Here is a 12,070-nt window from a genome sequence, read left to right on the forward strand (position 1 = left end):
ATGAATCGATCTCATTAATTGTCAGCTGTAAATTTTGAAATTCAGGTGTTTGGATAAAAGAAACCGGTGCAGTATCGTCTGATTTATTGTCATTAGTATTTTCGATAGCATCAATACGACTGGCCAATTCATCACATTTTTCAGTCAGTATTTTAACCTGATCATCGGTTTTAGAATCAGACGCATTAATCTGTTTTTGCAACTTGCGCGTAGTTTCGCTCAGTTTTTTAACATCAGCTTTGATGACATCGCAATCCTGTGTTAGATCTAGTTGTTCGAATCTATCTGTCACTGTTTGAATATTTACTGTGTGTGTATCCGTTTTTGCTTTAAGATCAGAAATTTCATCCCGTAATTCCGCGTTCAATTGTTCTATGGTATTAATTTTGTCGGACACTGTAGTAATATTATTGTCTACATACGTCTTCGCTTTCGCGAATATTTTACGTTTGTCCTCTTGTCTCTGTGCAGTGATTGTTTCCATGACTTGTCGTTTTACTTTGTTTTGATCTTGAATAAATCTGCGGAAACGCGTATCACTGTTCTGTATGTGCTGACTAAAGCGCTCGTTAATCTGAGTGTTCTGCTGTTCGAATTTCGCGTCTATCCTTGCGTCCATAGTGCGCGAAAGTTCTACCGTCATTGCTTTAAACTCGTCCCGTAATTGTGCAGCTTTTTCAGAGCATTGTTTAGCGACTCCGCTAATTTCGTCTCTGAGTGTTTCTGTTGCGACTGTTTGCATTTCTCTTAATTCTTGCGCAACAGATTTAATTTCTTCGCTATTTTTTTGTGAACACGCCTCAATTTCCGCGCGCAACTGTTCCTTAGTGTCATGACACTGCGCGGCAACAGCTTTAATTTGTTCACTAAGCTGCCTCGAATTGTCGTCAAATTTTTCATTTTGTTGTCTGACCTGTTCACTAAGTTGCTTGAGGTTTTCATTTTGTTGTTTGTTATCTTCCCTAAGTTGTTTGAGATTTTCGTCATTATTGTCAAGTTTCTCATTTAAGTGTTGTTTGAGTTTTTCATTATCTTGTTTGATATCTACACCAAGATCGTTCTTAAACTGCAGCATTATTGTCATAAATTGATCCAAACTTAAAGTAGCTGTTGCATTCTCAGTACTGTTTAATGGTGTACCTGCAGTTGTCGCGCTTTGTGTGACCATTTGGTCATTTTGCAACTTACAAAAAGGATTATCAGTCGGATGTACACTGTCAGACATTATTTCGGAATTAAATGGATCCGTCATACTCTCACTACACTGATCATTTTCATTCGAAAAATTCGTCTGTACATTACTTGGATTTTCTAAATCGGGTGTGTTAAACTCGGCAGCGCTCATTACCATAGAGCATTCTGCGTCATCAATTGTCGTCAAGTTAACAGACGAGACAATTGAGTTCGTTTGTTCATCATTAAGGTGAAAGTCATCTTTAGTGGTTGGAATGCACTGATTGTTAGTGAACGCAGGATTGTCATCATTACGTTGCGTATCACAATTACTATCGGTCACGTTGTTTAAGTCGGTAATTTCATTCACAATACTTCGCGATACACTATTCACAGTCTTTCGCGGCATTTTTACAATAGTCAAAATTTTTCACAAAGCAAATAAGCACAAAGCAAAAGCAACACACAAATACAACAAAGCAGCAAATTGCCGTTGACCTGTAGAAAGAAAGTCACAATATTATTAAAAGCGTTGCGCCAAATCCTAATTATCTAAGCAAATAAGAGCAGATATCTGACTGTCGCTCAAAAGACTCTCAACGAAATACGATCCTGGACTGGGTGTCGCCAAGTGTAACCTCCCCACCGTAATTTTTAAAAGAAAATATATATAGCAATACTTAATAGAAATGGGGGCCAAGTGTAACCTCCCCACAAAAATTTTTAAAAGAAAAGAACGATACTAATTAGAAATGCTGATGGACATGGCTCTATGCGTAACCTGCCTACAATCAAATGTACTGACAATGGCAACAAATGTGAAATTCGCAATCTGACTCAATTATAAATCCTTCAAAAAATTAAAGTCCATTCAGTGACAAGAAAATTCAATTAAACCGAAATATCGGTTTTTGGCCCTGTGTAAAAACAATCAGAATTAAAGTCTTACCTCAGAATAAATGGATGTCACATATCTGCTCTTGTTGTTGCGCACCACTTGGAGGAACTACATTGCAAATAATAATATTCTCCTTTTTTTTTGTAATTCTAGTGAAATTTTTCTTCAAAAAGAAGTGGAATGAAATGGGAAGTGCAACGAGATCTTTAGTTCAAAAAAATTAAACTTTTTTGAGAAAATGCTTTTGAAATAAAAAATTATTATTGGGAGACTTGTTGGAGAATAATTACAATAAATAAAATTTTTCATTATCTAATGATTATATTAATTAACAGTATACCTTATTCCTCATCTTGACCATTGTTGCCGACCGCCTACATCACACAACCGCACTGGGCTGCTACTACTGACCGACCGCTCTGCATGACGACTACAGACTGAGTACTGCTCTCAACTAGACAGAGCTACAGACTCGCAACGACTGAACTGACAGACTCGCAACGACAGACTGACTGCTACTCTGCATAGCGACAACTAACTCGCAAAGACTACTACTGACTGAGAACCGCTCGCAACACTCGCGCGGTCAAGCGCATACTCTCTGGTCACAGATGCTACAATGCCTCGCCATCGCTGCTGCGTTACATACGTGTTTCAAGTTGTATTTCAATACCTGCAAATAGTGATCTGGGAACAGAGTTTTGGAACATTTCCTTAAATTATGAGTAGTAAATATCTTCAAGCTTAGAGACGTACTCAAAGTTTATGTTGATGGTACAGTTGATGCCCTCTTTGATACATGTTAGGAAACTAGATTCCTAGCTTGTAGAGGTAGGGGTGTAAATGTGGAAGCGTGTCGGTGATGTGGAAACGTCTAGTATCTGGCCTGCAGAGTGCTGTACTGTAGTGGGGCAGCCAGAAATTGTTGCAATTGTTCCTATTTGTCACGGTAGAGGGTTAGAAGTCTGTTGAGCAACAGACGCCGTGACAGTGAAGCAATTTCCGTTCGCGCATTTTCTAAACCTTTTTCGAGGTAAGTTGTACTATTATATTTATCTGTATGTAGTTATCTTTCTTTACGTCTGATAGCTTATAAAGGGAGGTGCATAGAAGGTTTTAGCAGTCCTTTGTCAATCTTATATGGATAGTTGCTTAATGTAATCTACCGAAATGTAAAATGGCCATTGTGTAGGTAATGTGGAAGCATACATACCATGGCACTGTGGAAACGTTTCCACAATACCAACATCAAATACACTACTTCTAATACGTTTTGCGTCTGTTCCTAGATGCCACGAAAGCTAACTGGTCGGAAACCAAGAGCTATTGTGAAGAAGTGGGATGCTGAAAACATGATTAAGGCTATAATAGCCTCAAGGGAAAGCAGGTGGCGTTAAGAAGAGCAGTAAAAGCTTTCAGTATACCTCAGACGACACTTCAAAGGTTTGTGCATAGTGATATGTCACCTGAAGAATGTGTTTCTTTGAGACTTCGACGTAAGCTTGTACTACCTGATGCTATTGAGAAACAGTTGGTGCAGTATCTCATTGAAATGGATAAAACAGAAGGTCAACATCGTTGTCAAATACCTCATCAAATACGCGTGTGTCTCCACAAGATATCATGCCAGTCGCTCTTCTAAAGAGGTCGGTTTCCAACAGAGGTCGTAAGCCAGTTTCATCAGCTGTTTTGACGTCTTCGCCTTATAAAACACGCCTTGAAGACTCCTTACTGAAGGGTAAACACAAGCTTCCTAAGGCCCCTGCCAAAAGCTTCTCCTAGAAAACCGTGCAAGAAACGGCTTAAGCTATCTGAGGATTCAGATGAAGAGCCCAATGCACCAACTGTCTCTTCAGGCGAGTAACATTTGGATCTCGCAGTTGGGGAAGAAAAACCTACTGAAGAAGATGCAGTTTGTATTTTTTATGAAGGCGCATTATCCAAAGACTTTCGGGGAGAATTGTGGATTAAGTGTGTAGCGTATGAGGAGTGGAGTCACTCTTTGTGTGCCGAAAATGAAGGAGATAATTACATACGCGATTTTTGCAAGTGAACTTCGCTTATGAAACATTTTTCTAATACAGTTGCTGTTGTGTACATAGTTCCTCATAGTCAGCGCATACACAGCTTTCCCACTAGAGCGCGCCCCACTAAGCACAACAGCGCAGGCACAGCGGTCGTCTGTCTCCGCACTACGAGATGGCGCTGCCTTAGAGACGGACCAAATTCTGCTTCCACCGATCCGCGTATTAATATGTATCGCAGCCAATGAGATTGCTGCTAATGTAGAACCTTTTCTCCTTGCGGATCACACTCGCACAGTGATACCTGAACGCGCGATGTATTATAACGAGTGTACAGACCTCCGATTGGTCAGTCTGCATTAGTCTGTACCAGTCTATAGTCAAGTTTCAGTCTGCACCTAATAAGGTTACCATATTCCTGTACATAGCCATGAAGATAAATGAATAGACACTTTGTCAAGTATCAGAGATATGTGAGAATATGATTAACGTACCAAGACCAAAGGAACTTCAGATTCTCAATTGTAAACAGCATCCAGAATCAAGTTACGTAATGTCTATGCTTTTTATTACTTTAATAAATATGTGTGATAATTAATCAAGTTCTGTTTAAAGTTGGTCACCGTCAATCTGCTACTCTAAGCGTGAAAGTGGCATTTCTATCATCCGACCTAACGGCAGAAGATAAACACGCCACGATAAGACCACGAGACATATTGCTGACACTTGCCTACTTCGTTAGAGTGACAAGTCAAATAATCTGATGGTGTGTGTACCAAAGGTCTTACAGTACGCACACCACAGTTGCGTTTAAAATATTATTGTATAATTTAAATTCGATATAAAATAAAATAGTTTCTAACATGTTCAATACTTTTCGTTTGAAGTAGTCAGTTTCCCACAATTTTAAGGCGTTTCCACATTACCCGCACTTCTTGAAAAACTAGTGAGTTGTTGTGCAAGCAGAAAATGTTTTTTAATTTTTAACATATTTAGTTTTTGTGTTTCATTCATTGCTAAAACGTTATGAATTAGCTTTGCCTAATTTTTGAAGCTGAAAGAGAAGTAAACATTTCTTTTATACAGCAAAAACAAACTGGGTTTCCACATTTACACCCCTACCTCTACCACTTGCAGATGTTTAGAAAATTAAGTTTAGTGTGTTTAAATTTTTCAGAATTTAATTATTTAAATTAATTGCCAAGAATAACATCTTACAGCTGAGGATGTCGTTGTTTGAATAAATCTATATCTCACTGTTTCGGCTATAGTACATAAAATGTCGAAAGTGGTATAATGTAGGGAATATTTCAGTAGTTATTAATAACTCTGGACATTGTCACAAAGTTATTATTTTGGGTAATCTGAAATTTCAGCGAAATTGTATGTAAATTGACTTATGGAGAACAGAGAGACCTGGAGTGTTAGGTGCTGGAACAAAATCCAGCACTGGAAGGGCGGTCACTTTTTGACACGAGACGGGCAGCGGGCCTGGGGCTGTGTTGCGGTCTGGCGGCGCCCTCTGTGGAGCGCTGTGGCTCCAGTTCCAGCTCCAGGTGGGCGGGGCAGACAGGCTGGCCTAATGAGTGGCGCCGGCCGACTGATTGGCCGCAGGATTGCTTTCTGGGCACAAAAGGCCGGACACAAAGGCGCACCACGCCGGCTGCGGCTCTGTTTACACGGGGCGCCCAGCTGTCCCTCCGGCGGGCACTTTTGCCTTTGCCTGTAGTAGGTGGCTATCGAGAGCTCAGTATGTAAAAAGTCAGTGTGGTCGACCTACTTATAGAAAGGAGAACGTGACTTTGTATGTACTGGGGGTGGGCAAAAATACGGAAACACCATACCACAACACATTACCATGCCTAATACGGTATAGGAAACCCATCTGCATTCGAAACAACTTCCACTCGTCTCGGAACGGCTGTATACCGTCCCTGTATAGTTTCAGAGGGAATCTTATAGCGCAGCTGCTACGGTCGGATGTTCGAATCCTGCCTCGGGCATGGATGTGTGTGATGTCCTTAGGTTAGTTAAGTTTAAGATGTTAGGTCCCATAGTGCCTAGAGCCATTTGAATCTTATAGCGTTCTTCTACAAAATAGTGGCAGGTCTGTTAACGATAATGGAGGAAAGTGTAGAAAGCAAGTAAGTCGGGAGGTCCTGATGCAATCACAATTCGGGTTTTCAAAGAGTACTCTACAGCACTGACACCTTACTTAACCAGCGTTTATCGCGAGTCTCTCGCCCTACTCTGGGTTCCAAGCGACTGGAAGAAAGTGTAGATAACTCATGTACGTAAAAATGGCAAAAGAACGGACCCTCAAAATTACAGACCTTTATCCTGGAATGAGTATATAGAGGGTCTATACAAGGGTGATGTACTTGAGGACAGTATTATGGAAATGGAAGAGGATGTACATGAAGATGAAATGGGAGATACGATACTGCGTGAAGAGTTTGACAGAGCACTGAAAGACCTGAGTCGAAACAAGGCCCCAGGAGTAGACAACATTCCATTAGAACTACTGATAGCCTTGGGAGAGCCAGTCCTGACAAAACTCTGCCATCTGGTGAGCAAGACTTCAAGAAGAATATAATAATTCCAATCCCAAAGAAAGCAGGTGTTGACAGATGTGAACATTACCGAACTATCAGTTTAATAAGTCACAGCTGCAAAATATAACGTGAATTCTTTACAGGCGAATGGAAAAACTAGTAGAAGCCGACCTCGCGGAAGATCAGTTTGGATTCCGTAGAAATATTGGAAAACGTGAGGCAATACTGACCTTACGACTTATCTTAGAAGAAAGTTTAAGGAAAGGCAAACCTACGTTTCTAGCATTTGTAGACTTAGAGAAAACTTTTGACAATGTTGACTGGAATACTCTCATTCAAATTCTAAAGGTGGCAGGGGTAAAATACAGGGAGCGAAAGGCTATTTACAATTTGTACAAAAAGCAGATGGCAGTTATAAGAGTCGAGGGACATGAAAGGGAAGCAGTGGTTGGGAAGGGAGTGAGACAGGGTTGTAGCCTCTCCCCGATGTTATTCAATCTGTATATTGAGCAAGCAGTAACGGAAACAAAAGAACTATTCTGAGTAGGTATTAAAATCCATGGAGAAAAAATAATAACTTTGAGGTTCGTCGATGACATTGCAATTCTATGAGAGACAGCAAAGGACTTGGAAGAGCAGTTGAACGGAATGGACAGTGTCTTGAAAGGAGGATATAAGATGAACATCAGCAAAAGAAAAACGAGGATAATGGAATGTAGTCGAATTAAGTCGGGTGAAGCTGAGGGAATTAGATTAGGAAATGAGACACTTACAGTATTAAAGGAGTTTTGCTATCTGGGGAGCAAAATAGCTAATGATGGTCGAAGTAGAGAAGATATAAAATGTAGACTGGCAATGGGAAGGAAAGCGTTTCTGAAGAAGAGAAATTTGTTAACATCGAGTACAGATTTAAGTGTCAGGAAGTCGTTTCTGAAAGAATTTGTATGGAGTGTAGCCATGTATGGAAGTGAAACATGGACGATAAATAGTTTGGACAAGAAGAGAATAGAAGCTTTCGAAATGTGGTGCTACAGAAGAATGCTGAAGATTGGATGGGTAGATCACATAACTAATGATGAAGTATTGAATAGAATTGGGGAGAAGAGGAGTATGTGGCACAACTTGACAAAAAGAAGGGACCGGTTAGTAGGACATGTTCTGAGGCATCAAGGGATCACAAATTTAGCATTGGAGGGCTGCGTGGAGGGCAAAAATCGTAGAGGGAGACCAAGAGATGAATACACTAAGCAGATTCAGAAGGATGTGGGTTGCAGTAAGTACTGGGAGATGAAGAAGCTTGCACAGGATAGGGTAGCATGGAGAGCTGCATCAAACCAGTCTCAGGACAGAAGACCACAACAACAACAACAATCCTTAACATCGGTTAGCTGCAGGAACTTTGAACATATTCGCAGTTGCAATATAATAAATTTTTTTGAGGCGAAACATTCTGGCCGGCCGCTGTGGCCGAGCGGTTCTAGGTGCTTCCGTCCGGAACCGCGTTGCTGCTACGGTCGCAGGTTCGAATTCTGCCCCGGCCATGGATGTGTGAGGTGTCCTTAGGTTAGTTAGGTTTAAGTAGTTGTTAGTCTAGGGGACTGATGACCTCAGATGTTAAGTCCCATAGTGCTCAGAGCCATTTGAATTTGAAACCTTCTGTTGGCAGATCAGCACGATTTTCGACGGCATCTTTCGTGCGAAACTCAGTTTGCGGTCTCCTGACATGAGATACTGCGAACTATGGATGAAGGCTGGATTTCATATTCCTATATTAGGTAAAGGTTTTGACACCGTGCGACACTCCCGAATCCTAACGAATGTACAAGCGTATTGAATAGGTTCACAGATGTGTGACTGGCTTGAAGACTTCTTAAATAACAGAATCCTCTCGACGGCGAGTGGTCATCATAGATAAGGGTACCGTCAGGTGCGCCCGAGAGAAGTGTGATAGGACTGCTATTATTCTCTCTCATTTATACACTCATGCTCATAAATTAAGGCTAATTGCAGAATGTGGTGTCACACAACGTGGAACTACACAGCGCTGGCGCTAATAGTATTGGCCCATAGGGAACACACCTAACACAGAGCTGTAAGTCCACTGTATTGGTGATAAGTTCAGAAAAACGTCCCGAAACACTTGTGCTACAAAACGCCACTGTTTCCTGCGCATGTACCCCGACATCAATATGGGATATGATCACCATGCACACGTACACAGGCCGCACAACGGGTTGGCATACTCTGGATCAGGTGGTCGAGCAGCTGCTGGGTTATAGCCTCCCATTCTTGCACCAGTGCCTGTCGTATCTCCTGAAGTGTCGTAGGGGTTTGAAGACGTGCCGCAATACGTCGACCGAGAGCATCCCAGACGTGCTCTATGGGGTTTATGGCTGGAGAACAGGCAGGCCACTCCATTCGCCTGATATTTTCTGTTTCAAGATACTCCTCCACGATGGCAGCTCGGTGGTGCCATATGTTATCATCCATCAGGAGGAAGGTGGGACCCACTGCACCCCTGAAAAGGCGGACATTCTGGTGCAGAATGATGTCCCGATTCAGCTGACCTGTTACAGTTCCTCTATCAAAGACATGCAGGGGTGTATGTGCACCAATCATAATCCCACCCCACACCATGAAACCATGGCCTCCATACAGGTCCCTTTCAAGGACATTAAGGGATTGGTATCTGGTTCCTGTGTTCTTGACACCAGGCTTTACGGGCTGTCCTGTGACCAGGAGTCAGTGGAATGCGCCTTGCGGGTCTCCGGGAGAATACACCATGTCTGTTCAGTCGCCTGTAGACTGTGTGTCTGGAGACAACTGTTCCAGTGGCTGCTGTAAGGTTCCGACCAAGGCTACCCGCAGTACTCCGTGGCCGTCTGCGGGCACTGATGGTGAGATATCGGTCTTCTTGTGATGTTGTACACAGTGGTCGTCCCGTACTGTAGCGCCTGGGCACGTTTCCTGTCTGATGGAATCGTTGCCATAATCTTGAGATCACACTTTGTGGTACACGGAGGGCCCGTGCTACGACCTGCTGTGTTTGACCAGCCTCCAGTCGCCGTAGTATTCTACCCCTCATAACGTCATCAGTATGTGTTCTTTGAGCCGTTTTCAACACGCAATCACCATTAGAAATTCCGAAAACGTCCGCACACTTACTCGCTGCACCATACTCTGACATGCACCAACACACATCTGCGTATGTGGACTGCTGCCAGCGCCACCGTGCGACGACCGCAGGTCAAATGGACCGCATGGTCATACCCCGAGGTGATTTAAACCCGCAAACCACCCATGACAGCGTTGTTTCACCATGTATCAGCATTATTCTTAATTTATGAGCATGAGGTGCTGAGGATAAAGTGGTGTACTATTAGATGGCATCGTTGAGTAACTTAGGAGGATACAAGATTACTTAGTCTAAAGTTGTAGTTGGTATGATGAGAGGCATCTAAATGTAAACGTAGAGAACTGTAATGCAGATGAGTGCGAACAAGAAACCCATAACATTCGAGTACAGCGTTAGCAGTGTATTGCTTGACAGAGCCACGTCGATTTAATACATAGCTGTAATGCTGCAAAGCAATATGAAATCGAATGAACATAAAGGGATTGTAGCAGGAAAGGCGGTATGTCGATTTCGATTTATTGGGAGGATTTTAGTAAAATGTGGCTCATCTGTACAGGAGAGAACATAAAGGTCACTAGTGCGACCCATTCTTGAGTACTGGCCGTTTGTTTGGGATCTACACCAGGTCGGCTTGAAGGAAGACATCGGAGGTGGGCTGCCAGACCTGTTAATGCTAGGTTCGAACAACAAGCTAGTATTACAGAGGTGCTTCGGGCACTCAAAGCGGAATCACCAGAGGAAAGGCACCGTTCTTTTCGAGTAGCACTATTGACAAAATTTAGAGAACTGGAATTTGACGCAGAACGAATCTACTGCCGCCAGCGTACATTTCGCGTAGGGACCACGAAAATAATATTTGGGAAAAGGGGCCCGTATAGATAGTCGTTGTTCCTCACTCTATTTGAAAGTGGAACAGAAAAGGAAATGACTAGTAGTGGTTCAGGGTACCGCCGGCCATTCACCGTCCGGTAGCTTGCGGAGTACGTATGTACAAAACTGGCCATTAAAATTGCTACACCACGAAGATGACGTGCTACAGACGCGAAATTTAACCGACAGGAAGAGGATGCTGTGATATGCAAATGATTAGCTTTTCAGAGCATTCACACAAGGTTGGCGCCGGTGACGATACCTACAACGCGCTGACATGAGGAAAGTTTCCAACCGATTTCTCATACACAAACAGCAGTTGACCGGCGTTGCCTGGTGAAACGTTGTTGTGATGCCTCGTGTAAGGAGGAGAAATGCGTACCATCACGTTTCCGACTTTGATAAAGGTCGGATTGTAGCCTATCGCGATTGCGGTTTATCGTATCGAGACATTGCTACTCGCGTTGGTCGAGATCCAATGACTGTTAGCAGAATATGGAATCGGTGGGTTCAGGGGGGTAATACGGAACGCCGTGCTGGATCCCGACGGCCTGGTATCACTAGCAGTCGAGATGACAGGCATCTTATCCGCATGGCTGTAGCGGATCGTGCAGCCACGTCTCTATCCCTCAGTCAACACATTGGGACGTTTGCAAGGCTACAACCTTATGCACGAACAGTTCGACGACGTTTGCAGCAGCATGGACTATGAGCTCGGACGCGGATGGCTGCGGTTACCCTTGACGCTGCATCATAGACAGGAGCGCCTGCGATGGTGTACTCAACGACGAACCTGGGTGCACGAATGACAAAACGCCATTTTTTCGGATGAATCCAGGTTCCGTTTACAGCATCATGATGGTCGCATCCATGTTTGGCGACGTCGCGGTGAACGCACATTGGAAGCGTGTAGTTATCGCCATACTGGTGTACCACCCGGCGTGATGGTATGGGGTGCCATCGGTGACCTCTCGTTCACATTGATGGCACTTTGAACAGTGGACGTTACATTTACAACCCGTGGCTCTACCCCTCATTCGATGCCTGCGAAACCCTACATTTCAACAGGATAATGCACGACCGCATGTTACAGGTCCTGTACGGGCATTTATGGATACAGAAAATGTTCGACTGCTGCCCTGGCCAGCACATCTCCACATCTCTTCACCAACTGAAAACGTCTGGTCAATGGTGGCCGAGCAACTGGCTCGTCACAATTTGCCAGTCACTACTCTTGATGAACTGTGGTGTTAAAGCTGCATGGGCAGCTGTACCTGTACAACCCATCCAAGCTCTGTTTGACTCAATGCCCAGGCGTATCAAGGCCGTTATTACGGCCAGAGGTGGTTGTTCTGGGTACTGATTTCTCAGGATCTACGCACCGAAATGGCGTGAAAATGTAATCACATATCGG

The sequence above is a fragment of the Schistocerca piceifrons genome, chromosome 10 (genome assembly GCF_021461385.2).
Source record: "Schistocerca piceifrons isolate TAMUIC-IGC-003096 chromosome 10, iqSchPice1.1, whole genome shotgun sequence".
NCBI lineage: Eukaryota > Metazoa > Arthropoda > Insecta > Orthoptera > Acrididae > Schistocerca > Schistocerca piceifrons.